This window comes from Pinus tabuliformis, chromosome 7 (genome assembly GCF_031772625.1).
Source record: "Pinus tabuliformis cultivar Carrire ecotype Pingquan chromosome 7, CPIR1, whole genome shotgun sequence".
Taxonomy (NCBI): domain Eukaryota; kingdom Viridiplantae; phylum Streptophyta; class Pinopsida; order Pinales; family Pinaceae; genus Pinus; species Pinus tabuliformis.
This window is the reverse complement of record NC_142293.1, coordinates 2025493912-2025520390: the sequence shown is the minus strand read 5'-3', so window position 1 is coordinate 2025520390 and position 26479 is coordinate 2025493912.

Below are 26479 nucleotides of genomic sequence, written 5' to 3'. Positions count from 1 at the left end.
TTTTTGGCGCCGTTGCCGGGGAAGCGTCAGAGTATTAGTAATTGTTGCTTTTCTTCTATTTTCTTACTCTTGCCTTCTGCTAAGTAGTTTATTTCATTTCCATTCTGCAAAAGTAGCATAGACATTTCCTGTTTTCATAGATTAGCATTTCCTGCTTTCATAGATTAGCATTTCCTGCTTTCATAGATTAGCCTTTCATTTATGCAAGCGTAGACTAGTGTTTCATTTCTGCAATTTCATTTGAGCAAAGTAGATTAGTTCTTTCCTGCTTTCAGTTTAATTCTGCATCTTTATAGTTAGCTGTAGATCAATCTGTTTCAGTTTTGCAGGTACAAAAGAAAAAGAAAAAGAAATAAAAAAATAAAGTATTTTCAATTTCATGCCTCGTAGGAACCGAGATAAATCAGGCAAATTCCTACCCAACACCCCCACCACATCACTAAGTCACCCTTCTCTCTTCTTTGGTGACAGTGACCCAGAAGAACCTATAGGTGAACATCCAGAGATATACAAAGATCCTATAGTACAAGAAGAGTTAGAGACCACTCCATCTGAAGCTATGGCTAACAATAGAAGAGAAGATGAGAGAATAGAAGGTGCCTTCCCCATCCGAGAGACCAATGGAGAGATGAAAATGAAGAACATTAGCCCCTCCGCCTTACCTCACTTCCATGGTCTGACTACTGAAGATCCTGATACCTTCCTGTTTGAGTTTGCTGTCCTTTGTAGAACCTATGACTATACTGAAGATGAGCAAAAGCTGAAACTCTTCCCTTCAACTCTTAAGGATGCAACATTACGCTGGTTCATGGGCTTACCTGGGAATAGTATCACCACTTGGGCTCAGATGCAGCAAGCTTTCAATACCAAGTACAGGGATTATTGTAGGTCTAAGGAAACCAAGGGAGAAATCTTTAGGATGACCATGGGAAATGATGAGTCCTTAGAGGATTATGAGGAGAGGTTCCAACTAAGCTATAAGCGGGCCAGGTGCACACTTGACCCTGAATCCCTCAAGTTGGTCCTGCTCCGAGGAGTCCCTAAAGACCTCTTAGATACCCTTCACATGTTAGCTGGGGGGGACATTTACCAACTGCCTTATGAGGACATCAAGACTATGTTTAGAAACCACTCCAGGGCAGCTAGGAAACGAGGTAGGGGAAACCTCCTCTCAACTAGTGTCCCTTTCTCCAAACATGAGCTTGCAAATCAATTAGAAGATCTCAAGAGTGAGGTGAGACAGACCATTGCCATGCAGCTGGACACATTCAAGATCCAGCAGAAGAAATAAGAAGCTGAGAGAGCCTTGGCTGTCTTCTGCCCTATGTGCACAAGGAGACACCCTAAGAACGAATGCCCATTGCATTCGGTTGAAGTATGTTTCGTTTGTGAGGAGGACCATCCCACAAATCAGTGTCCAACCTTACCTGGGTTTAAAGCCATGTACCAAGGGATAGAAGCTCCCACTGAACCTCTCTATTACCTCAACCAAAGGAGGCCACAAGGATCTAGACGTTATCAGCAGGGGATGCAAGGGGCACCTCAAGCTTATTACAGCCCCAACCAATCGACTCCTATGCCTTCCTCGGGTCCCCCTGCTCATCCTTCCTAGTCCATGCCTCCTCCATGGTCTTATCCACCTCAGTACCCCACTCAACCTACTTCTCATTCATATCATTCACATACCCAGCCACAGCCTCAGTGGAATGCACCTCAGTCGGGGTGGAGGCCCCAGTACAACACTCCTCCTGCCATTTTGCCTCCACCACCGGTTCAACCTCAGCCATTACCTCCTGCTCCTCCAAGGCAACCTCAAATGCCTGCTCAACCAAACCCGAACCCCAACAATCGACAGGCCCAGCAGGTATACACTGGGGAAACCTCATGCCCTACCTATGCTGTGGAGATCCAGGAGATCAACCTTCGATCTGGAAAGACTCTACCAGATCGCCAACCTCCTCCCCCAGAGGATGAGGAAGATAAACATGAAAGTGAACCAAAGGCTATTCCACCCTTTCCTGAGAGACTAACAGCCACCACACAACCCAACCCAGAGGAGGATGAGCTTATGGGTGAGCTCAAGCAGTTGTGTGTAAAAATACCACTTCTCCAAGCCATCAAGGATGTGCCAATATACAACAAACTGGTTAAGGAGAAGTGCTTCAAACACCCAGGCAGGCGGAAGAAAGATGCTTCAACCATCAATGTCATAGGACAACTGTCTGACCTTATGTTAGGACAAGTCATCTGCCCAAAGTACCTAGATACTGGAAGTCCTGTAGTAGATGTCCACATCAATGGCACCATCATACCTCACACCTTGATTGATATGGGGGCTGCCATTAATGTGATGACCAGGGACACCATGCTCAAACTCAATCTTCAGGGTTCCTTGAGGAAGACCTCGACAGTACTGCAATTAGCAGATCGCTCCACTGTGACTCCCGAAGGGATTGTGGAGGATGTCTTGGTCTCTATCGACTCTTGGGAATATCCTGCAGATTTCTTGGTTCTGCAACCCAAGGCAAAGCTTACTGGATATCCTCTCATTTTGGGAAGGCCTTGGTTAGCCACTGCAGATGCTTACATAAGTTGTCGTGCAGGAAATATGACCATCAAAAATGGTCCTATGTCCAAACAGCTAGTCCTATACCCTCCTGCCCAACCCTCCTTAGAGCATGACTTACCACTCTGGTTAGAAGAAGGAGAGGAAGACGAGGTGTACTCAGCACCTCTGTGCGCCTTAGAGACCACTAGAAGAGACCCCCCAACCGAGGATGACTTGATTGAGACCTTGATCCAGAATCCACCTTCCAGTGCACTATCCTTGGAGAAATTGGTGGAGGATGCCCAAGCTAGCACTTTAGTGGATCTTTGTACAACCAACCCTGTCACTCCCAGAGTCAAGAATGTGGAGTTCGACCCTGAGAGAACGTTGAAGATCAGCTCCTCTCTATCTCCTTCCCAGGAAAAGGAGCTGTGTAGCCTGTTGGCCAGTCACCTAGATGCTTTTGCTTGGAGCTATAAGGAGATGAAAGGAGTCCATCCTTCGGTTTGTACCCATCACATATACATCAAAGAGGATTGTAAGCCGGTTAGGCAACCCCAGAGGAGAATGAATCCAGCCCTTAAGGACATTGTCAAGGAAGAATTGCAAAAACTGTTGGATGCCGGATTCATCTACCCCATCTCAGATAGTGAATGGGTGTCCCCTCTGGTGTTGGTTCCCAAGAAAAATGGGAAATGGAGAATCTGTGTGGACTACCGGGAATTGAACAAAGCTACCAAGAAAGACCATTTCCCTCTACCTTTCATAGATCAAGTGTTGGATGGACTGGCAGGAAAGAAGTTCTTCTCTTTCCTGGATGGGTTTAGCGGGTACAACCAAATCCAAATCAGCCCAGAAGACCAAGATAAGACCACCTTCACTTGTCCTTGGGGTACCTTTGCCTACCGAGTCCTTCCCTTTGGGCTATGCAATGCTCCTGCTACCTTCCAGAGAGCTGTTTTGAGCATCTTCTCGGAGCTGGTCCATGATGCAGTGGAAATCTATATGGATGACTTTACTCCTTATGGGGCCAACTTCCAGGAAGCATTGTCCAATCTGGGAAAAGTCCTAACCAAATGCATTGGGATGAACTTGTCCCTTAGTCCTGAAAAATGTGAATTCCTAATGACTGAAGGGACCGTGCTAGGCCATACCATTTCTTGCCAAGGGTTGCAGGTGGATCCTAACAAAATTGCTCTCATCAAGAAGGTTCCACCTCCTCAAAAGGTAAGGGATGTTCAGAGTTTCTTGGGATTAGCAGGATACTACCGGAGATTCATTAAAGATTTCAGCAAGCTAGCCTCGCCATTGTTTGGCCTGTTGGCAAAAGATGTGGAGTTTAAATGGTCTGACGATTGTCAGAGGGCTTTAAATGAGTTGAAGGACAAGTTGGTGTCAGCCCCAATCCTGAGAGGTCCAAACTGGGCCCTACCTTTCCACATCCACATTGATGCCTCGAACAAAGCCATAGGTGCAGCTTTAGGATAGGTTGAGCAAAAACTTCCATATGCCATTTACTTTGTTAGCAAAAACTTGTCCAAAGCTGAGCTGAATTACACTGTAACCGAGAAAGAATTCTTGGCTGTGGTCCATGCACTGAACAAGTTCCGACATTATATTACTGGCTATCAAACCTTTGTACATACAGACCATGCTGCAATTAGATATTTAATGAATAAACCAGATGTGAATGCTCGTATTATTAGATGGTTACTTTTGTTGCAGCAGTTTGATTTGACCATTGTTGACAAACCAGGTAGAGAAAATGTTGTTGCTGATTTTTTATCTAGATTGGATTTGTCTGCAGATGAGGATGGAACGGTGGATGACCAGATGCCCGATGAACATTTGTTTGTTATTTCAGTACTCTCTCCATGGTTTGCTGATATAGCAAACTACCTTGTTTCAGCACAGTTCCCTCCGCACTTATCTTCCAGAGAGAAGAGCAGAATCATCAGAAAAAGTGCCTCATTTACTTGGATCGGGGGCAATCTGTTCAAGCTTGGCCCCGATCAAATCTTAAGGCGTTGTGTAAGGGAGGAGGAAGTCTTTGATATCCTCCTCGCTTGTCATGATGGGCCTTGTGGAGGACATTTTGCAGCAAAGATAACTGCCTTCAAGATCCTGCAGGCAGACTACTATTGGCCCACACTTCATCAAGATGTCAGAAGATATGTCAGCCAGTGTGACCAATGCCAAAGAATGGGGAAACCGGCCCAAAAGGATGAGATGCCTCTCCAACCTCAGGTGACTCTTGAGCCATTTGAGAAGTGGGGTATGGACTTTGTGGGCCCAATCAACCCTCCTTCGAGGCAAAGGTCTTACATCATTGTGTGTACTGACTACCTGACAAAGTGGGCAGAGACCAAAGCAATCAAAGCAGCAACAGAAGAAAAGGTGGCCGAGTTCCTAAGAGAAAACATCTTCTATAAGTTTGGCTATCCAAGAGAGCTGGTCACCGATCAAGGGAGCCAGTTCACCTCCAACCTGGTTGAAGATCTACTAGCTCATCACAAGATCAAGCATAGGACTTCCACCCCCTATCACCCTCAAACAAATGGGCAGGTGGAAGTCACCAATAGAGCATTAGAAGGGATCTTGACTAAGGTGGTGAGCAGCAGCAGAAAGGACTGGGCAGATCGCTTGGTTGAAGCCACATGGGCTTACAACACCACTTGGAAGACCACCACCGGCTTCACACCTTATGAGCTGGTCTATGGGAAGAAAGCTTTGCTGTCCATTGAGTTTGAATACAACACTTTGAGGATGGCAGCTCAGCTAGACCTAGATCTCATCCATGCACAACAAGAAAGGCTATTGCAGCTGAATGGCCTAGATGAGCACCGAATGCAGACCCTCCTTCACTCAGAAGTGGTTCAACTTCAGAGAAAGGTGTGGCATGACCAACATCTCCATGACAAGCAATTTCAGCCGGGAGATTGGGCTTTGTTGTATGACTCGAGATACAAAGATTTCAAGGGGAAGCTGAGAACCAGATGGCTAGGGCCATATTCAGTGGAAAAATGTCATGACAATGGATCTGTGCTTATTAGGACCATTGATGAGGAAGCCATCCCCATGCTTTTCAATGGGCATCGATTGAAGATCTACAGGAAGCCTCCCTCAAGACAAGAGTTCATCAAAACTATGGAGAAGGCAGTGTTGGTCATAGAGAAGGGTTCTGCCTATGCTTTGGGCATACCCTGAAGAATCTAAAAAAAAAGAAAAAAAAAAAAAAAAAAAGAAAAAAAGAAAAAAAAAAGATAATAATAAAGATCCTTGGGTGAAAACCTTTCTGAGGCGCCCAAGGCAGGTGGTAGGGATGAAAACCTCATTGAGGCGCCCTTATTGTCTTTTCAAAAAAAAAAAAGAAAAAAAAAAAGAAAAAAAGGAAAAAAGAGATTGGAAAAAGATCCTTGAGTGAAAACCTCTTTGAGGCGCTTAAGGCAGATGGCAAGGGTGAAAACCTCAATGAGGCGCCCCTGTTATCTTTCAAAAAAAAAAAGAGAAAAAAGAAAAAAAACAAAAAGAAAAACAAGGTCAGCAGATTCATTATGTAAAATTGCATGCAGGTGTTCTATGGAGGAGAGGAAGCCTCTCAACTCAAAGCCAAGGGTCCTCATCATGCAGCAAGGACACCTCACAAGCACCTCCTCCAAGAATCCTCATTTTCTCCAAGGTATGTGCAATTTTATTCCAGCTTGAGTCTTCTACAGGAAGACGCAGATTTTCGACAGGAAAATGCAGAGTTTCTACAGGAAGATGCAGATCTTCTACAGGAAGGTGCAGACTCTCTACAGGAACGCATCCTTTCTACAGGGAGCGCTGTATTTCTACAGGAAGCTTCCTGTAGAAGCTCAGAACGGGCCAGAATTCATTTCATGAGGTGATCTAACGACTAGGGATCAGTTTGGACGCATGCATGCCACGGTTGTCAACCATGCACATTGCTGTTATCTTGCTCCACCGTCCTTGTCGACATGCAACCAAGTACCTGCACCAGCAAAGCAGATCGATGAGTCTCGAGAAAAAAGCAACCGGTAAATGTAAAAGCGCTAGAGATCTCGCACCATATTCATCACAGTCAGCCCGAGGCTCCGAGAGCATGATCGTGAGGCCATCCATCGTCGTGCAGCATGCACCCAAGGAGGAAGAACTATTCCAAGACATCCCGCGGGAGTCCTGTAACAGTTAAACCTGCTAGAGTGGATACCATTCACCGCGCAGGCCATCTGAAGGGAAACGTGGGCGCATGCAACTGAAGCATCCCATCCATCGACGGCAGCTCATGAACATGGACCTCCGGGCCTGTGTAAGTCCGCCAGCAGCAGGTAAATCGACTCATCAGCGTCCAAAGAGCCGAAACATCGTGTACAGCCACGCAGGTAAGTGTCTCGACCCTTCCTTCCATCAGACTGCATGAATGTTACTTTGATTGATTGCTTAGGTGTAAAGGTGAATGGGTTGAGCGGCAGTATGGTCAGTTGGCCGGCCACGTCGGCCAGTTAATGGTCTAGTTGGATGTATGGGTGGCGGCCGCAACAAAAAGAATGGGCAGCACGCACGTGAGAGAAATCCCGTCGAGGAAATGAGTTCAACAGAAGAGGCGGCGGCAGATCCGCGGGAATTGGTGCGGCAGCAAGTGAACGCACAGTTGAATGATGGGGTGACGTCACCCAACAGTCCGGCGGGGACAGCTCACCCCCGCGCCACGGATTCCGCCGAATTCAAAATCTAATCGACTAGATTGCATTCATGCATTTAGCAACCACCGGTTTGAACTCGAGTGGCCATCCTGATCCTTCTGCAGTGTGATACGCCGAGCCTTTGGCTAACAGAGCGATTGAGAAGCACGCCCAAGGCGTAGACCGACTGCAATCTCTGCCGAAAACCGTGCGCTGCATTCTACAGGAACGCTGTCATTCTACAGGAACGCTGTCATCCTACAAGAATGCTGTTTTCTACAGGAAAGCGGGTGCCTCACGTAAAAAGGTGGCCAATTAAAGAGGTAACCCTGAACTCTTCATGCAACTGGTTATTAAAGGTGGCAAGATTGTCGTCCACAGGCCGATCATAGAAAAATGGTGAAATTGTTGTCTGCTGTGCCTATATTGTCATTCTACAGGATGTCGAGTAATTAAAACTGTGTTAAGTCCTCAGGGATAAGTTTTGTGGGTTATGTGCATGACAATCACCACCTCTGGTTAAGAAACTTGTTTTATCATGCTGTGTGGTTTTATAAGACGGGAACCCACTGATTCAACCAAATTGAGGGAAAACCAGGAAGTGGTAAAGCTCTTCACACGGGTTCAATGGATATCTTTTTGTGATAAATTGCAGGGGTACGATGATGAAGTGGCAGAAGAATTTTTGCAGGCTCTGAAGCCAAAATCCAAGACACTGGCCATAGTGAACTTCAGAGGTCTAAGCCTCAAGCTCACCCCGCAATATATCAGTCGGATCACTGAAGTTCCGATGGGTTTTCCATGGGATAAGGATGAAAGAAAGTTGAGCCAGCAAGCCAAGAAGGAATTCTTTCCACCTGAGGAGGAATTCTCAGAGGACAAAATTGGGGTGCGAAGAACCAGCTTGCTGCCACCATGGAATGAAGTCAGATTGCAAATCATGAAATATATAACTTGTGAAGGCTGTTTTAGCATCGTGTATGCATATCACTTTCGGTTGCTCACTGAATTGAGGCACCGGATTGATCTTCCTGTAGAACAAAAACTGAGCATCCCTTATTTCCTGTTGCAGTCCCTAATTGAGTGTGCCACAAAGCTAAAAGAGGGCATACCAGATCAGATAGCCCACCATGGGCTTATCAAGCTTCTTGTGGAGGATGCGCTGCATTCATATAAGGTTCCTCTCTCATGGGAATCATTCCGGAATTTGACAAGAGATGGAGACATTAAAATGTTGATTGAAGAAACGGGGTCCTCCAGCAGTGAGGAACAAGAAGCAGTGGCCGAGGGAAAGAGAGAAAAAGGCCAGAAGACCCCGACCACAGTGCAGAAGAAAGAACAAAAGAAGAAGCATGAGGAAAAGGATGACAAAGAAAAAGGTGGCACACCCATCTTGTCAGCAAGAGAAAAGAGGTTGAAGAGCAGAATGGACAAAGCTGAGGTGGTCCACGTCAGCCCAAGTACCTCATCAGCACCTGCAACCAAAGAAAAAAGCAAAACCCATGCGGCTAAGCAAGAAAAGGTGGTGACACCCGTGTCTACAGGAAAGCAGAAACAATCTTCTACAGGAAGCCCGAAATTGGCAAAAGGGTCTTCTACAGGAAGCCCGAAATTGGCAAAAGGGTCTTCTACAGGAAGCCCGAAAATTACCAAAACAAGGGCTCCTACAGGAAGCCCCGAAAAGGTGAAACCCAAAGAGAAGAAGGTGGATATTCCAGCATGGGAGGCAACAACTGTATTAGCTGGCCTCAGCACGCCACCTAAGCCAAAAGAAAAGAGTAAGAGGGAGACCCCTCTATACTTTAAAGCTCGAAGAAGTGTTAGGATAAAGACGGGCAAGCCACAGCCTCCGTCCAGCAACCCGATTGTCATCGAAGATACACCTGCTTCTCCCAAGGAAAAGTCACCCTCCAGGGTCACAGTCACCTACGAGAAGGGGAGTCCAAAGAAAAATACGTGGCAAGAAAGGTTAGACCTGTTGACTGAAAAAACTCGGCTACAGGAAGCTGAAAATGTTCTACAGGACACTCTGGACCGGCTACAGGAAACAGAGAAGAGGGAAGGAGAAGGACCCTCATCACCACCAAAGGAGGGTGAGGTAGAGCCACCTGAAGAGGCAGAAGAAGTACATATACCAGAGCCCAGCCCTCAGCCTAGTCTGAGTTCATACTACACCTTTTTAGAGGCGGGCAAAATCATACCGCAGAAATTTACTGTACCCTTATTTTTTGCATTAGAGGAAGAAAGAGTCCGTTCCCACACATGGATGCAGATCGCCAAATCAAAGGGTGTGGCGGACATAGGCCCTTTACAAGAGCAACTCAAGGAGGTCAGGAGTGAATTCACCATGGCTAAACATGTGGCTAATTGCCAATGTGTGCTTCTACATGAAGAAAATCAGAAGCTGAGATTGCAGCTACAGGAACTAAGGGCAGGGGCAGGAACATCCTCCAAAGACATCACAAAAGAAAAACAAGGCAAAAAGGAGCTGACCACCGGTCTTGAAGAGCCAATGACACTTCTACAGGAAGCAGAACAACAAACAAAAATTGAAGTGCAAACTCTAAAAGAACAACTGCAACAAAAGGAAGCACAATTGGCCTGCATGGCCAGTTGGGTCATGGAGGCAATACAGTGCAGACCACCTGCAAAATCCTATGGATTGTACTTAAAATATCAATGGCTGCAGTTCCAAATAAACAACTTGGCACAAAGAGGTATTTCACATATCCAAAACCCACAACAATTCTATGAATTGTGCAGTACTAGTTCGTCAGAAGACAAAGCCGAATTAGCAGAGTTTTACCTCCACAATTTGGCTTTGCCTAATGAAGTCTCCTGGGATCCCAATATTGCCTTGGGTGATATGCAATTGATGACGTTCGCTTCATGGTTAAACCATGAGGATCAAAGAGCAGTTGAAGCAAAATCGGTCATGAACAGGGAAGTGAGCGAGCCGCTGTTCATTCGGGCCGAACCAGAGGATCCGGTGGCACTCATCTCAGCCCACCAACAGTTGGCTACTGATCCCAAAGCTTCCTTGAGATTTATGGACCAACAGGCCCAAGCCATAGCTCACTTTGAAGACATGGAAATGTTGTTAGGAGAAAGTGCTGCCCAAGCATGTGCACGCAGATGGAGTACCTTGGCACACAGCTTGAAAATCCGAGAGTACCATACCCCCATTCGGATGAGGGAAGCTTTGGCAAGGGTCGACCTTTACAAGAAATCCATGCAAAGCCTCCAGGCTAGCTGGATTGGCCTTAAACTCAGCCCACCACTGCTGCTAGGGTTGACTGAAGGCAATACAGAGGAGGATGACAGTCAACAATGGGAAGAGGTGAAGAGGAAAGCAGGGTTTCATATCAACAGAGAGGACACTACCACAGAGCCTTGGGATGCAAGGGAAGCAGTGAAAGCAATGAAGGATGAAGATTTGGACTAAGTTGCTCAAGGATGAGCAAATAGTTTAGCTGGGGGGTGATGATGAGCCCCAATTTGGGCTCATATTGGCCTACTTACTTTGCTCAACCATTCATATTTTACCACTTATGCATTCATTTCTTAGTATATTCGTGTTGTTTGTAGGAAGAAGGGCAGGCATTATATCTATGTGACTAATACATGATGATTTCAGGTTCTTGGCATTAAAGAGAGAAAAAGACCACGCAAAAGGAGACAACAAAGGTGACATTGCGGGTTCATAGGGAGGTTGTCCACAGTCTTGATGACCCTCCTCGTGATTATCAACTTCACTCCGAGCTCTAACAGCTCTCCCCACCGAGCTTAAAGGCAGCCAACATGTTCTACAGGATCAACAGTTTTACAACAGTTTGACTCTCAGTTGGACAGCCAAGCTCCACGAATGGAGGAAGCCAGCTTGAACTTCATTTTGTATAAATATGAAGGCTGTAGCCTTTGTTAGGAGCTTTTTGAACTTTTGGACTGATATTGTAGTTTTTGGAGCATAGCTCGGTGTTTGTTTTTGTAAGCCAGTTTTGGCATGACATCAGACTTTTGATTATGAATAAAGGCAAGTAGATTTGGATCTAATTCTGAGCTTTTAAGGGAGCTATAGCTCTCAGGTTAGGGCCCAACCTGAGAGAAATAGATCTCCTCTTCTTGTAGTGTTATTCACCTTTCTTTCCAGCATTTTGTTTACTTGTTTTGATATGCATTTCAAGAACACAATTTGCTGATTTGATTTCGTTAATAGGATTGAGTAGGATTGGTTTATGATTAAATTACTTTCAGCTGCTTAGATTCGGATAGGAGGTTTGTAATACACAGGAGCTTCAAGAAAAGGTTGTTAGAGATCACTGCCATCTCTGTTTAGGGATTGGGGTGCAGTCTATACCAACCACCAAAAAAAAAACAAAACGCAGTCTTTTCTACTCTCATGCAAGCTGCAACACAGTCGGTTTAATCGTGGATCCTTCCATGCACTTTCGCTCTTGAGCCATACCTCGTCATTGCAATTCCATGCACTACTCTTCTTCATGATTTACATCACTGTTTATTGATTTAATAGCACAGGTAGCACTGGTTAATGAATTCTCGTTTTTGGTGCAAGACACAAGTCATTTGTTTTATTTACACTGCTCCATATCATTCCACTTCCTTCTTCTTCTTCTTAACCTCTCCTCAAGCCACCTACTCGACCTCTGTTCAGCTCGTTTGCCTTCCAACTCATCCATTGCCACGTAGCTTCATCTTTTTGACCTTTCGTTGCTGCCATCCTTCTATCCACCAACCAACTCCGTGCACTCTCTCTCCATCTTGTTCCTCTGCCCCTGAGCCACCACAAGCTCCATCTCCACCTTACCTATCCACCCAAACCATCCCATCACTTCACCATCACCCAAAACTTCCACTTACAGCACATCCTGTAGAAGTTAGCAGACTTCCTGTAGAATTCCTTAGTTTCCTGTAGGATCCCCTGCAGACATCCTGTAGAAGCCTGCAAACTTGGTTGCCGAGCATCCGAACGTTGTAGACCTCTGTGGACTAATGCTAGGGACCCTCTGGGACCTCTCCTAGCCATCCTGACCTTTCCCAAGCTTTCTCTCCCTTCGCACCACCTCTGCACAGCCAAACCCTAATAAGAAACAAAATCACAATCACTCCATCCACTTAAGCAAAAATACAAAAACAATGTTCATTTTCATAGAAGTAGTTTGAGTTCATGCATTTCACATCATTAGAGGTAATGGCATCCTTTTGAGACATTTGCACTTTCACTATTGCATCATAGAGGTCAAACTAGTCAAATTAGGGTTTACTAGGGTTTCATGTTTTGGTTGGCTTTCAGTTCACTTTTGCAAAGTAGATCAATTTCCCTTGAGATAGCCTTCGTCCATCATCTAGAAAGCTTCTTCTGAAGAGCATATAGAAGTTGGCTTGAGCCCTAGCGGACTTGTGCTAGCTGACCAAGTGACAGCTGCGACAAGAGCTAGTACTTGTGCATACAACACCGTCGCTTCCAAGTTTGTACGAACTACCGGGTTGATAAAATTAGAGATAGGAAGCCCCAGGAGTTGTAGCATTATTGCTACAATACTGGGGCCCACCAGTAATTCTGATCTCCTGCTCACTGACCTGCTCTGACCAACACTTAGCCAAAATAGGCCTATGTTATCCTCCTATTTCCTTGCACAATCCTTGAGGAAATTATCCCCTAAAAAATAGGTTAAGTCCCTATTTCCTTCCGTAAATATTGAAGGAATTGACCACCCACTCAATGCAAAAGATTGTACACTCAACTAGTATGCAATTGATAATTACAATGTGCCTTTTCCTCCACTCCAACTAGACAATTTGAATTCCATGCATGACTGGGTTTATTTTAGTAAATTGATGAGTTAACTGAGAGATAAATGAGTTAACAAATTTTATAACTACTCAACTGAACTCCCACTGACTCCACCAAATACTAGAGCTCAGTTAACTGAGTTTAACTAACTATAGTTCTACTAGATTGCTAAATTTTAGCAATCAACCCATGCACAACTCTACTTTTAGGCTATAACTCGAATTTGTTGACTTAACAAGGAGACAAGGCCATGTCACTCCAGCTAGCTCCAATTCACGTCATCCTGTTGATGTGAAAAATCGAACTTCTCCATTTGCCTAAGGCAAAAGTCAAATGAAGCCTTTTCTTGCTACATTTTAACACTCCCTCTTATGAAGAAAAGGGTTCTGCACCACCCCTATCCTGCACCTATGGAACTCAAATTTACCTTGTGAAAATACCTTTGTCAAAATATCTGCATCCTTCTCCTCCGTGGGAATGTAATACAACATCATGATTCTCCTATGCATACAAACTCTCACGTGATGGTACCTAATATCAAAGTGCTTGGACCTGTCACGAAAAACTGGATTTTCAGAGAGTTTGATACAAATTTGATTATCACTAGTAAGTCACAGTGGGATCCATCTCATGACTGGAAATACCAACAAGAATTTTCCTCATCCACATGGCATCACATGTTGTTTGAATAGTAGCCATATACTCGTCCTCTGTTGAGATCAATGCTATAGATCTTCGTTTCTTTCTATACCAGGAAATAGTTGCTAACCCAACATTGAAGATTACTCTTGAAGTGCTTTTCCTGTTTGATGGAATCCCTGCCCAATTTGCATCAGTGAAGCCATAAAGCTTCACACTATCAATGCTCCTGTAACATAGCCTAAAATCTATTGTGCTTCAGAGGTATCTAAGCACATGTTTTACTAATTTCCAGTGAAGCTTGGTAGGATTCACCATAAAATGACTCAGTTGATTAACTTCATAACATATGTTGGGCCTTATGTTCACCAGATACATCAAAGATCCCACCAGCTATTTGTATATGGTGCCATCTACTGCCTCTCCTGTAGAGGCATCCTCCTTCCTCCAGTTGGTAGCTATAGGAGAGTCCGCATGCTTGCTGTCCTGCATATGGAATCTTTGAAGTGTTTTAGAAGTATAGTTCCCTTGACCTACAAACAACTCTCAATCTCCCCGCCACACCTTCAAACCAAGGAAGTAGTGCATCAAACCCATGTCCTTCATCTCAAACTCTCTTGTAAATTCCTACTTGCAAGAATGGATAAACTTCTCATCCCCTTTCAGTATCAATTCATCTACATACAAGACTAGAATGAGCAATTTTCCATCTACCATAATGTAGTAGAGATTGACATATGCTTCACTCTTGGTCAAGCCCAATCCACTGAGATATGTGCCTATCCAAGTGCACCAAGCATGAGGTGATTTCTCGAGACCATAAATGGCTGTCCTGAGTATACACACATGTCTCCTTGTCAAATGTCTCAATTCCTTCAGGATGCTCTATGAAAATATCTTCTTCAACCACTCCATTGAGGAGGATAGTCTTCACATCCATTTGGTGGATCTCCCATCCCATCTATGCAGTTAATTATAGAATGGTTATGATGGAGGAATATCTTGCCACTGAGGAAAATGTTTCCTCATAATCAACTCCCTATACCTGTGAGAAGCTTTTGGCCACAAATATGGCCTTGTACCTCTCGATACTACCATCATCTGCATGTTTCACTTTGTATATTATATGGAACCAACCAATGACTTGTTATCTGGTCTCGACACCACCTCCCATACATTGTTCTTCATGATGGAGTCAATGCCTTACCCACATTGGTTGAGAAAATTCCTCCTCAAATGAATAAGGCTCAGAATCAATGAGTTCTGTCATAAGTGCCATATAACCAGTATACCTATTAGGTGATATCCTATTCCTATGCAAGGATGTAGGAGCTCCCACATGCTCCTGTGTATCTTGCAACAACCTTTCAGCCTCTCTAGTTCTCTTCCTCCCCTCTGGAATATTATGTTGAGTGGGTTCCTCCACTTGGCCTCTTTTATGCTCCTCCACAACATTTGGAAGCTCTAACTAAGGCTCCTCCTTTGGAGCTAGAAGTACTTCCTTTGGTGCAATACTCAACTCTCGCTCTAGAGAGCTTCTCATAGCCTTCTTATCAAATATGACATCTCTCCTCATCACTATCATTTTGAGTGAGGGAAAATACATCCGATAGTTATGAGGTATATTTGTGTATCCTACAAAGATCCCCATCTCGATTGTAGGCTCAAACGTTTTCCTGCTATCCTTGGAGACATGGCAATAGACTGCAGCTCCAAAAATTCGAAAATGGGATACATTTGGATTCCTCCGAGAGAAATCTTATTCGGGTGTGATCATGCCAACTATTTTGTGAGGGCTCCGGTTCTGAAAATAAACTGTTGTATTGCATGCTAATGCCCACCAAGAGAGTGGCAGTGCCTAATCATGCAACATGGCTCTTGCTTCCTCGAAAATGCTTATGTTTTTCCTATATGCCACCCCATTTTTCTATGGGTTGTAGGGTGCAATCAATTCTCTTCTAATGAATTCCTTGGCACAAAATTCTTTGAAAGCATTAGACACAAATTATCCTCCATTATCAGTTCTCAGGGATTTAATTTTCTGACCAGTATCATTTTCAACCAATGCTTTGGATTCAAATTTTTTTTCAAACACTTCCTCTTTCTTCTTCATAAAATAGATCCAAAACTTACTAGAAAAGTCATCTATGAAAATTACATAATACTTGTGTTTTGCAACTGAGACTGTAGAAAATGGTCCACATACATTTGAGTGGACTCGCTCCAAGATGGCTCCAGCTCTGCTATCTCAGCCCTTGAAGGAGGATTTGACATATTTTCTAAGAGTGCATCCCTCGCAAACATCATGTTGGTCAAGGGTGCATTTGGAAGTCCCGTGGTGATACACTGCTTGATTTTTAAAGCTCTATGGTGTAGGGGACCCATGCACCTATGCCATAGTTCTCCAACATCTCAACTTTGAACATGCTCTGCTTTGTTGCTCAATGCAGCACATGCATCCACCCCTATCTTGTAGAGATTTTTCACTCTAACACCAATTTGTTTTACTTGTCTAGTGGAAACATGCTCCAGATAAACTTTCCTCTTACTGAACACCACATCATAATCTTTGTCCTCCAATACAACTACAAAATTAAAAAATTTCTTCAGCCCAGGCACATACATTACATTTATAGGAAAAGATGGGAGATTGAATCCCTCTTAAAGGTGACAATACCAATCCATTTGGTACTATACCTCCCATCATCTCCAAGTTTTATGTGTAATTATAGGTCCTTCTCCTCTAGGTTGCTAAAGAACTCCTTAGATCCTGTTATATGAAATGAGGCTCCAGAGTCCAAGTACCACACACCGCCTCATACAATACTTTCCATGCATTCAATGAGGGTGAAATCAATTTCGAATTGTGATACAAGAACATCACCTCCTGCTCCTCCTATAGGCTTCTTCTAGGATGTCTTGTGCAGACACTTGGTTGCATAATGTTTATATTCATGGTCCTGAAAACATTTAATTTTGCTGAGGTCCTTCTTCTTGCCATGGTTCTGGCTGGATTCTGCCTTGCCTTGGGCCTTCTTGCCCTTGGCTTTCTTTCCCTTGCCCGCCAAGGAAAATTTTTCTTCCTCCTTATCTTTCGCTGTGATGCTATCTCTAGTGTTTCTTCTGATCTCATCCTGCACTAAATCAACCCAAAGTCTCTTCCAAGACGGTAGCTTGTCTCTTCCATTAACTAAATCCTGATAATTGTGCCAACTTTTCAGAAGGCCAAGAAGTGCTAAGCTCACAAGTTCGGATGATGACACACTTTCTCCTACTTCTCCAAGTTCATCTGGAACCTGAGTAAATCTGGATAGGTATTGTGGAATGGTTTCATTTTTTCCGCATTCGAATGCTCTTAAGTTGATCTCTTAATGCAAATTTCCTAGCATCGTTGCTCTTGGAAGATATTTGTGAGAGTTTTCCACACTGCAAAAGGAGTCTCCTTTCCATGCAAGTTCGAAAACACATGATCTATGACACTCTCCAAAGTAATCCTCCCAGGCTTTGACGTGTCTTTCTTCCACTGAGCAAGTGCTTGTGCATTTGGTGTTGTTGGTTTCGGAGTATCAGTTTGTGTATATTCCCATACTCCATTGTCATATAGGACAACTTCCATCCCATATTTCCAAGCACAAAAAATCGAGGTGCCCTCTAATGCATACTCAAGCCTCAATCTGTTGAAAGACATTTTTCCTGTGCTAAAGAGAATTTGCACCAAAAAATCTGCAAATCGAAATTTCTCGGACAAGAGATCTGGATTTTTTTTTTCTTCTATATAGTATTCTGAAGCTTTGATACCATGTAGAAATTCCAAGAAATTTACTATTGCTAATGAAATCAAACTCAAATCAAGAGACACAAATTTCTTCTACTATTCTGCGGAAAGGAAAACACACTATAGAAACACATGCAATAACATGTAACCATCAAAACACAAGGAACACAATGATTTCACTGGTAAAAGAAACTAAGAAAACCCTTCCACTGCTTTGCATTAATTTAGATGAGAATATAGATCAATTAAAATGTCTTGCTTCAATCATGAAACACACACTGCATTGCAATTCTGATCTCCTGCTCACTGACCTGCTCTGACCAACACTTAGGAAAAACATGCCTCTGCTAGCCTCCTATTTTCTTGCGCAATCTTTGAGGAAATTTGCCCTTAAAAATAGGAGAATTCCCTATTTCCTTGTGCAAATCCTGAAGGAATTGACCACCTGCTCAATGCAAAAACACTGTACACTCGACTAGTATACAATTGATAATTACAATGTGCCATTCCTCCACTCCAACTAGGCAATTCAAATTCCATGCAAGAATGAGTTTATTTTTAGTAAATTGATCAATTAACTGAGAGATCAATGAGTTAACAACTATTATAACTACTCAACTGAACTCCCACTAACTCCACTAAAGCTAGAGCTCAGTTAACTGAGTTTAACTAACAATAACTCCATTAGAGCTCAATTAACTGAGTTTAACTAACAACTCCACTACATTGCTAAATGTTAGCGATTAACCCAAGAACAACTTTACTTTTAGTTTATAACTCAAATTCACTGACTTAACTAGGAGACAAAGCCACGTCACTCCAACTAACTGCAACCTAAGTAATCTTGATGTTGTGGAAAATGGAATTTCTCCATTTGACTAAAAGACAAGTCAAATGAAGCCTTTTCTTACTCCATTTTAATAGAAAATACTTCAAAAACATGCAATCCCACATAAAGCTAAAATCTATAACTATCAGGTTTTTGAAACATGGATAAGTTTAATAATAATTCAACAGTTCTGTGTATTTTCATTGATGCAAGAATAAATTGATGAGTTTATCCTATGGACAAGAACAATTTTTCAATTGATTGCTCTCTTAGCATGTTTGAGATTTACCATAAAACCCACAATTATATATTTACACATGTTTCAAATAAACATGGGTCAGCGTATTAATAATCCCTGCAGTTATCGATGGGTTTATTTTAGATACAAGAATACTTTCACTCAGGTGGTCTCTGTCAACATCTTTGAGATTATCATAGAAATCCACTAACTTGAATTTACTCAATGGATAAGCATATTCCAAACTTCATAAATACTGTCTATGTTTGTAGATGCAAGAAGAAATTGAGGAGTTTATATTACAAGAATAACCTCATCTAAGTGCTGTCTCTCAGCATGTTTGAGATTACATGAAGTCTAGTAACATGAATTTAGTGTTTTTGTTTAAACATGAATAAACATATTCATAATTCGCTAGTTCTGTACCTTTGTAGTTGCACAAAGAAATTGACTCTTTTTTTTTTTTTTAAACGAGGTCGGATAGTGGCTATATTACCAAAGTTGTGATGGAGCAAGCTCCTATTACAATCGGTTGTAGCATAAAAAGAAACTAAGCAATGAGATGGGAGCGCAGTCCCTTCTCCTATGCATGATTTCAAGACTTCATATATTTTTGTGACTATTCTTGAGTACTGCCTAACATACTGACCTACTAATAAAGCAAATTTACATATCATGGATTCTCTGAGACTTTTTCATGGCTTGTAGACTGATTGCTCCTGAGATGGCTGTTTCTTCTTGTCATAGTTGACCGAGTTCTCTCCTTCATTACTCATAGTATTGTTTTTGTAATATGCCACTGCTTCTTCTAAATGCTTGCATTTAGTTTTTAGCACCATGATCTCTTCTTTCTGCATTTCCATGTTCCTTTTCTGGTAGCTATACTCCATTCTCATTTCGTTTTTGATATCCTTGAGTGACTCTTGCAGTCGATGAATCATAAATTTGTTCGCTTTGCATGCTGGACATGCATCATTCCTTGCTGCCTTTTCAATGGGGTTGAATTCCATTTGATTTGTTTTCTTCTTCTTCCTCTTGTGCTACTTGCTATTCCTTGTATTGCTGTGCTTCCTGTATCTTGTTTTTCTTGAGATAATCCTTCTTCTGCTATTTCTGCCTCTGTGTCTTTTGTCCTGCACTTTACTACTTGTTGTAGCTTGGTTATCATGTATATGAAAATCAGGGAGAAGGGTCGAGACCTGATTATGAAAATCATGGAGAAGGGCTGATGTGGAGGGAGGAGTTAAGAGGTGGAGTGATTAGATATGAGGGAGAGAGAATGGGAGTTGAGGATTTGCGCAACGATGGTGGGTGGTAGTTTGAAGGAGATGACAGGATGTGGGATTCGTGGACTGAGAAGAGTAGACAGGGAGGAGCTTAGGAAGGGTGATGACACTTGGAGCAGAACAGGGGAGATGAGGAGCGTTTCAGGCATACGACTTTGCCTTGAGCTGGAGTTGCATGCTATGTTGAATTTCCAATTGTATTTGTAGAGGTTGGGGGCAGCCCGAGGTCTTCCGCCGATGGGATGGATTGCTGCATGGTTCTTGTGACCAAGATTGCGATCATCCTTGCTGCCATCACTCATGCGATTTTTTGAACTGCTATGATGTTTCCCTTGAGTTCTCGTGATTTTCTACTTGTCATTGCAGAGATATACCTTTTGTTGATTTCTTACTGCTGATTTTTTTTTTTTTTTTTTTTAATATTATTTTAATATTTTTATTTATTTATATTTTATTTATATTTATTTTTTTTAAGTTTGCTTTGTTCCTTGTTTTTGATGGACATCATGCTTATGATCTTTTGATGAAGGTTATGGAACAAAGTTGTGATATTCCTCTTGATTTTCCTGAACATTCCCTTCATTTCTTTTCACTGCTTGATTTGCAAAATAGTTTGCCTGTTGGTTGTGGGTTCGCAAGACATGTTTGAAGATTACATATCCAGAACCTTGTAAGTTCTCCCTGATTCTCCTATTTATTCTGCTCATGAACTCATTGTTTGGATTTTTGTGTCAGGCCATTGCCTCTATTATTATGGCTGAGTCTCATATTATTATAGGATCTTGTATTGCTCTTTTTTTTATTATTCTTGTTCCCATCAACAAGCTGTAGGCTTCGACCTCATTATTTGAGACTTCTCCAAGTCCCCATTCATATGTAACTTTTTCTTTCTCATATGGATCAAGAATAATTCCCCCTGCCCCTGCCTTTCCAGGATTATGTTTTGAGGCCCCATCAAAGTAAAGGCAATGCCTTTTCTAATTTTTTTTCCAATTTGCGAGTTCCTCTTCACTCATTCTTATTTTCCAGCTGTTTCCTGAATTTGTCCTCCTTTATCCTTTTTGCCTGTTGTTGTTTATTATGGCTTTGTTGAGCCAATCTCGCTCTTTTTGTTGAAGAGTGTTATAGTCTGTTCGTTTTGTTCCCTTGACATTGAGGATTTCAGAGGTTAATCCCCAAGTTTTTGAGAGGGTCTTCCCTATTCTTGGAGCTTGATTTTTGACGATGCACTTGTTTCTTGTCAACCAAATTTGCCACCAAAGAACTACTGGAATGCATTTCCAGATCCTCTGTATTGTGACTTTCTTATTTGTTGTATATGAATAGGCCTTCTCCAAAGTTTGGAGAAAATCCGGCAAAGGCTTTTCAAAATTTATACTGATTTCCAGAGGGATTATGAGTTGCTGCCAACACTATTTGGCGAAAATGCATTCTTGAAATAAATGTGAAATGGTTTCTTCAACCTACAGGCATATTGGGCATCGTGATGAGCCTTGAAAGCCTTTCTTTTTTAAGTCTTCACTGGTCAAGATCTTCGCTTTTAAGAGAGTCCATATGAACATTTTGATCTTAGGCAAGCTTTTTGATTTCCAGACTGTCTTGCAATAATCCCAGTCTTGTTGGTTTGGTTGTTCTTGTAGGATTTTGTATCCAGTCTTGACTGTGTATTTTCCACCACTTGGGTCCCAGAGGAAGTCATGTTCCTCATCATAGTTTATTGGTGCTGCCCCTTTTAGAAGCTGCCTTATTTTTCTCCATTGCACCTCCAGATTTGCAGGGATTGTTAAGATTTGCCAATCTTGCCATTCTCTTTGGTTCCAAAGAGAGATTGAGTGAAGAGTATTTATACCTTTTCCTATCATCCATTCTTGAATACCTTCAGTTTTTGGGTGAGTCTTCAGTGGTTCTTTTCACATAATTCTATCCTCCCAAATCGATATTGCTTTTCCATTGCCTGGGATTTTAGAGATGTAGTTTCTCATTAAAGGAATTGTCTTTTTTACTAGCTTCTAGGCTTGAGTACATTGTCTTGAAGGGATATTTCCATTAAGCAGTATTTTCTTAGAGCCGTCCATGTATTTTGAGATGAGTGTTTTCTTCCACCAACTCTTTTTTCCTATGATCAGTCTCCATATTATTTTCATTCCTGTTACACTAAAATTTGTCACCATGACTATTTGCAGTTAGTATGGCTCCATCAATTGTCATACTATCCTCCTTGGCAAGCCTCATACCTCTGCTCTCCATGTCAAACTCCAAGAAAGAGAGAAAGTCATTAAAAATCTATATATCTCTGGGTACGCAGTTTCTCTTAACCTTACCTGCGTGTACGCACCCCAAGTTCATAATACCTGCGTACTTGTACGCTTTGTCTGTAAAGCAATGGGTGCGTACTCCTGTAAAGGTCAAAAGGCGCAAGTTTCACTCCAAAAAAGTTACTTGTGGTCATTTCTAGAGCATTGTAGAAGCTTGTTTGACGTGTATGAAGCGCCTCCAGATGGTTCATGTATCCCTACCAAAGAGGAACTTATCCCATCAAGAGGGGAGCTATCCCATCCAAAGAGGGGCTTATCCCATTGATGGTGGACTTGAATAACTTCCTCTAGAGCACTATAAATACAGGCGTTGGGCCAGAGGGAGGGGAGGTTGAAAGCTAAACATTCCTAAGGGTAGATGCTGCTGGAACTAGGACTCCCTTGTAAAGCTTGATAGGAGAGATTCCCATCCTTTCCTAGCCTTATTTGAGAGTGGGTGAGCTGATAAAAGTAAAGGGAAACTCTTGCTAGACCCTAGGAGGGATTTGCACAACACCAAGGCTCAGGTTGTAATGGTTCCTTTTGTTTCCTCTTAATACAAATGAACTCATTTTTCTCAACAGATTGTTATTCATGGTTTGTTTCATATATTCCTTGGTCTGTATGATGGATATGTATTGTTTTATGAGTTTATCAGGTGCTATTTAATCTTTTGGCTTGTTAGTGAATGCAGGTTTCGAAGAGAAGGAGGAGCTCATCCGGATCGGCGAGGCTGGACTACTACAAAGCGTTGGACTAAAGGTATGTTAAGATCCCTTGATTACTTGTATTCTCAATGCATGTTTAGAGAAAGGTAGTGTTTATTTGTCTTGTTTGTCACTAGAAAGCTTTTGCTTCTAGGGAGGTCAGTTGTGTCCGCACTATCGACTCTTTCCGCATGACAAAATGGCGACCATACTGGGGACTCCATTGATGTGAATGATTTTTCCTTTGTGTGACACTTTGGTCTGAGAAAAGTTGTTTGTTTTCTGGTTTTTGGCTGTTTGACTGTGTATTTGGGTGGGCTAGCTTAGGGTTAAATTAGATTTTAACTTTTCTTAGTTTTGCTAGAAGTACGCAGCCTCTGCGTTGAGCACAGTGCGTACCTGTACACACTGCAGCTTTGTGCACAGAGCGTACCCGCACCTGTGCAAACAGGTTGCCTGTGTACCCTGTCAAAATTGAGAAAATTTCAATTTTCTCCTTTTTTTCCTTTTAGATTTTGTTTATAGTTTGTTTTTGCTGCCCAGATCCACTGTTCACCTGTCAGAAGCTTTCATCTTGGCTAATTTCATTGGCATTCCTGCTTTAAGCTTTCATCAATTGGGTGTTTTGAGTCTCTTTTTTGAGAAATTCTTAATTTGATTTCCTTTGGTCATTACTTGGAGGTTTGTCTCAGTCTTTTCACAATTTTGCATCTTTTTGCTTTTGTTTTTGCAAAAAAATTTCCCCCTCATTCACCGGGGGGGGGGGGGGCCTAAATTGTGTATGAGTGTTAATCGCCTTTGAGTGTTTTTATTTTTGATCTTTGGAACTTTCGCCCAATTTTCTCGACTTGCACTTGATTGGTTCTTAGATCACATTAGAATCATCTCGTGTTTGAGAATTCTCTTGCATAGATCACATTTGCATAATTAGAATTCTCATTTTCAGAATATGAATGAAAAATGTGCATAGATTACATTTGCATACTTTTCAAGTGAATTGTGCATAGATTACAATTGCATAGTTTACATTCTGAAAAATCAATCATAGATTTAGATCAGTTTTCTTTGATTTGAATTTACAAAAAAAAAAAAAAAAAAACTATTTTGGAATTGATTTGTATTAGTTTTTCTTGATGAAATTAGTGCATTAGAGAATTTGTTATATTTTCTCTTAGTGATCAATTTCTTGCATTGTTGGAAGTGAATGTAAACTCTCTCCTTACTTTAGGTAGGATTCATCGAATTGAAAAGATTACATTATCATATTCGATTGCATTCAGTTGAGTTGGGTCATAACACCATTAGTTTCGTGTCCATTTACCCATTTGAGTAATAACAGCCTTAATAACACAGAGCTTAATTAAAATTCATCTAGTAATTTTTACATTTCTAGGGCTCTGAAACACCAATATAGATCAGGCTAGTGTCTTGGAGTAGGAGAGTAATTAACTCTCCAAGGCAGAAAAACCAAACAAGTAGCTTATCTTGCGGTAGGATAAATCCAAAAGTTACATTTATGCTCTGGGAAAGCTCCTCTTAAAGGAGAAGCACGAGATCGTGTCCGAACCAGTGAGGGGATCAATCCTCCTTCATTGGGAACGACGCCAGATACGCACGTACTACAAACGGTAAACCTCGGATTAACCATTGTCGAGGAGCCTGGGGTCACTTGTCGGTAAACCTTGGATTATTGTCAAGGAGCCGGCAAGGGGATTGAGCTTGTTACTCTGCCCTTGCGTGCTATCGGATCGTAGACTGTTCCCCCAGGTATATTTGTTGCTGTTGGTGACCTTAGTGACCATTATCTTTAGGGTTCTACCCAAGGTGACGGTGGAGGGAAGATCCCACTGTACCTGGAGCAGACGTCGGCTAGACTCACTTGGATTTTCTGGGGGGTTCACTTCACTCGAGATGGTTAAAGTGGAGGGACTTGGTCCAGTCTATTCATTAAGCAGGTTGCTGGGGTAACTGTTCCACCCGCCATTTCTGTACTGAATTCTGCGATGTTAAATTTCATCACCAACTAGTGTTTTCGGTCCGGAAAGTTACTGTTTGTGTGTGGTTTGACTCCTAGATTTGGTAGCACATGTTAATTTGTTTGTTTTTACTTTTAGAGACCATAGGTGTGAATTGTGAATTTTAATTGTTAGGTGTGAATTGTGAATTGTTAATTTTAGTTTTAAAATTGTTAATACAATTCACTGAAGTTGAATATAATGGAAAATGTTCCGGAATTTACCAACCTAGGAACCCCTCCTAACGAGAATCCTAGTACTTTTCCTTACTTTGGAAATGTTGATCCTCCTTATATGGCTACTTTGTCATTACCTGGATTTACAATAGGTTTACCGATATGGTTATTTTCAACTTCGTTGGCCCAAAATACTCCAATTGTTCCATCTCAACTGGATGCTTCACCTCAACAGAGTTCACCATCTCAACATCACCAACCTTCTGTTGACCCTTTACCTTCTTCGCCTAATTTTTCTTCCTCCATTTCTTCCTCTTCGCCTGGTAAAAGCCTTGATGCTAGTAACCAGGAGGCTAAGAAGAAGAAGAAAGGGAAGAAGAAGAAGAAGAATAAGAAGCAAGATAAGAAAGAAGTCAACCAACCAACCACGACTGTAAGTGTTAGTTGTGTTGAGGAAAACTCCGACATGCATCGTAAACCCAAATACCCTTGCAAGCTTTGTAAGGGTGGCCACTTCCTTGTCAATTGTCCTGGTATTCCAAAGGTATTGGAAGTATGGTTAGAAAAATCTCATCAACTTTCCATTGATCTATCAACCAGTGATAGTCAGGTCCCTGGGAAAAAGGGCAAAGTTAGGTTTCCTTGTAAGTTATGCAAAGGGAGTCATCAAACTCACATTTGCCCTCACATGGATGAAGCCTCAACATTGTTGGAAAACCTTACTATTCCACAGCAAGAATTTCCAACTGGTTACCGTAAACTTTCTCCCAACCTACCGTCAACTGACGGAGTGATTGATCTAATTTCAAGTACAGTCGATCACACTCTTCCATTGGAGAGTGAAACTCATGTCACTCAGGTTGATGATCAATTAGTTGATCAAGTGGTCGATTCAATTTCACATTCGGTCGATCCCACTTTCCCTTTAGAGAGTGAACTTCATACCGCTCAGGTTCTTCTTGTTACATCAGATTCTTCTATGCTAAGGGGCATTTCACCTGTTTCTACAGAACCCCCTCCAAGTACTGAGGTCTTTTCCTTTGATTGGAATAGACTGACAGAACCTCGTCTTCCTTCCTCCATCCCTTTCCAAATCATTGTCAAGGCTGGTGGTAGGGACATACATCGTACTCAGGTAGATGAAGGTGCTTCTGTTAGTATTTTATCCTCAACTGTTTGGAAAGCTTTGGGATCCCCTCAGCTTGCGCCTATTACGCAGAGTCTGAAGGCTTTTAACAAAACCATTAGTGAACCTTTAGGGATCCTTCCTAAGTTTTCTATTACCTTGGAAGGTAAAACTGTCTGTATTGATCTTATGGTAGTTCGAGGTCCCTTGGATTTCAATTTACTCCTTGGGCGAGACTATGTTTATGCAATGAAAGCTGTCGTATCGACACTCTTTCGCGTGATGTCTTTCCCTCACAATAGAAATATTGTGACTGTAGACCAGCTTTCGTTCCCTAGTCTTGTTTCGA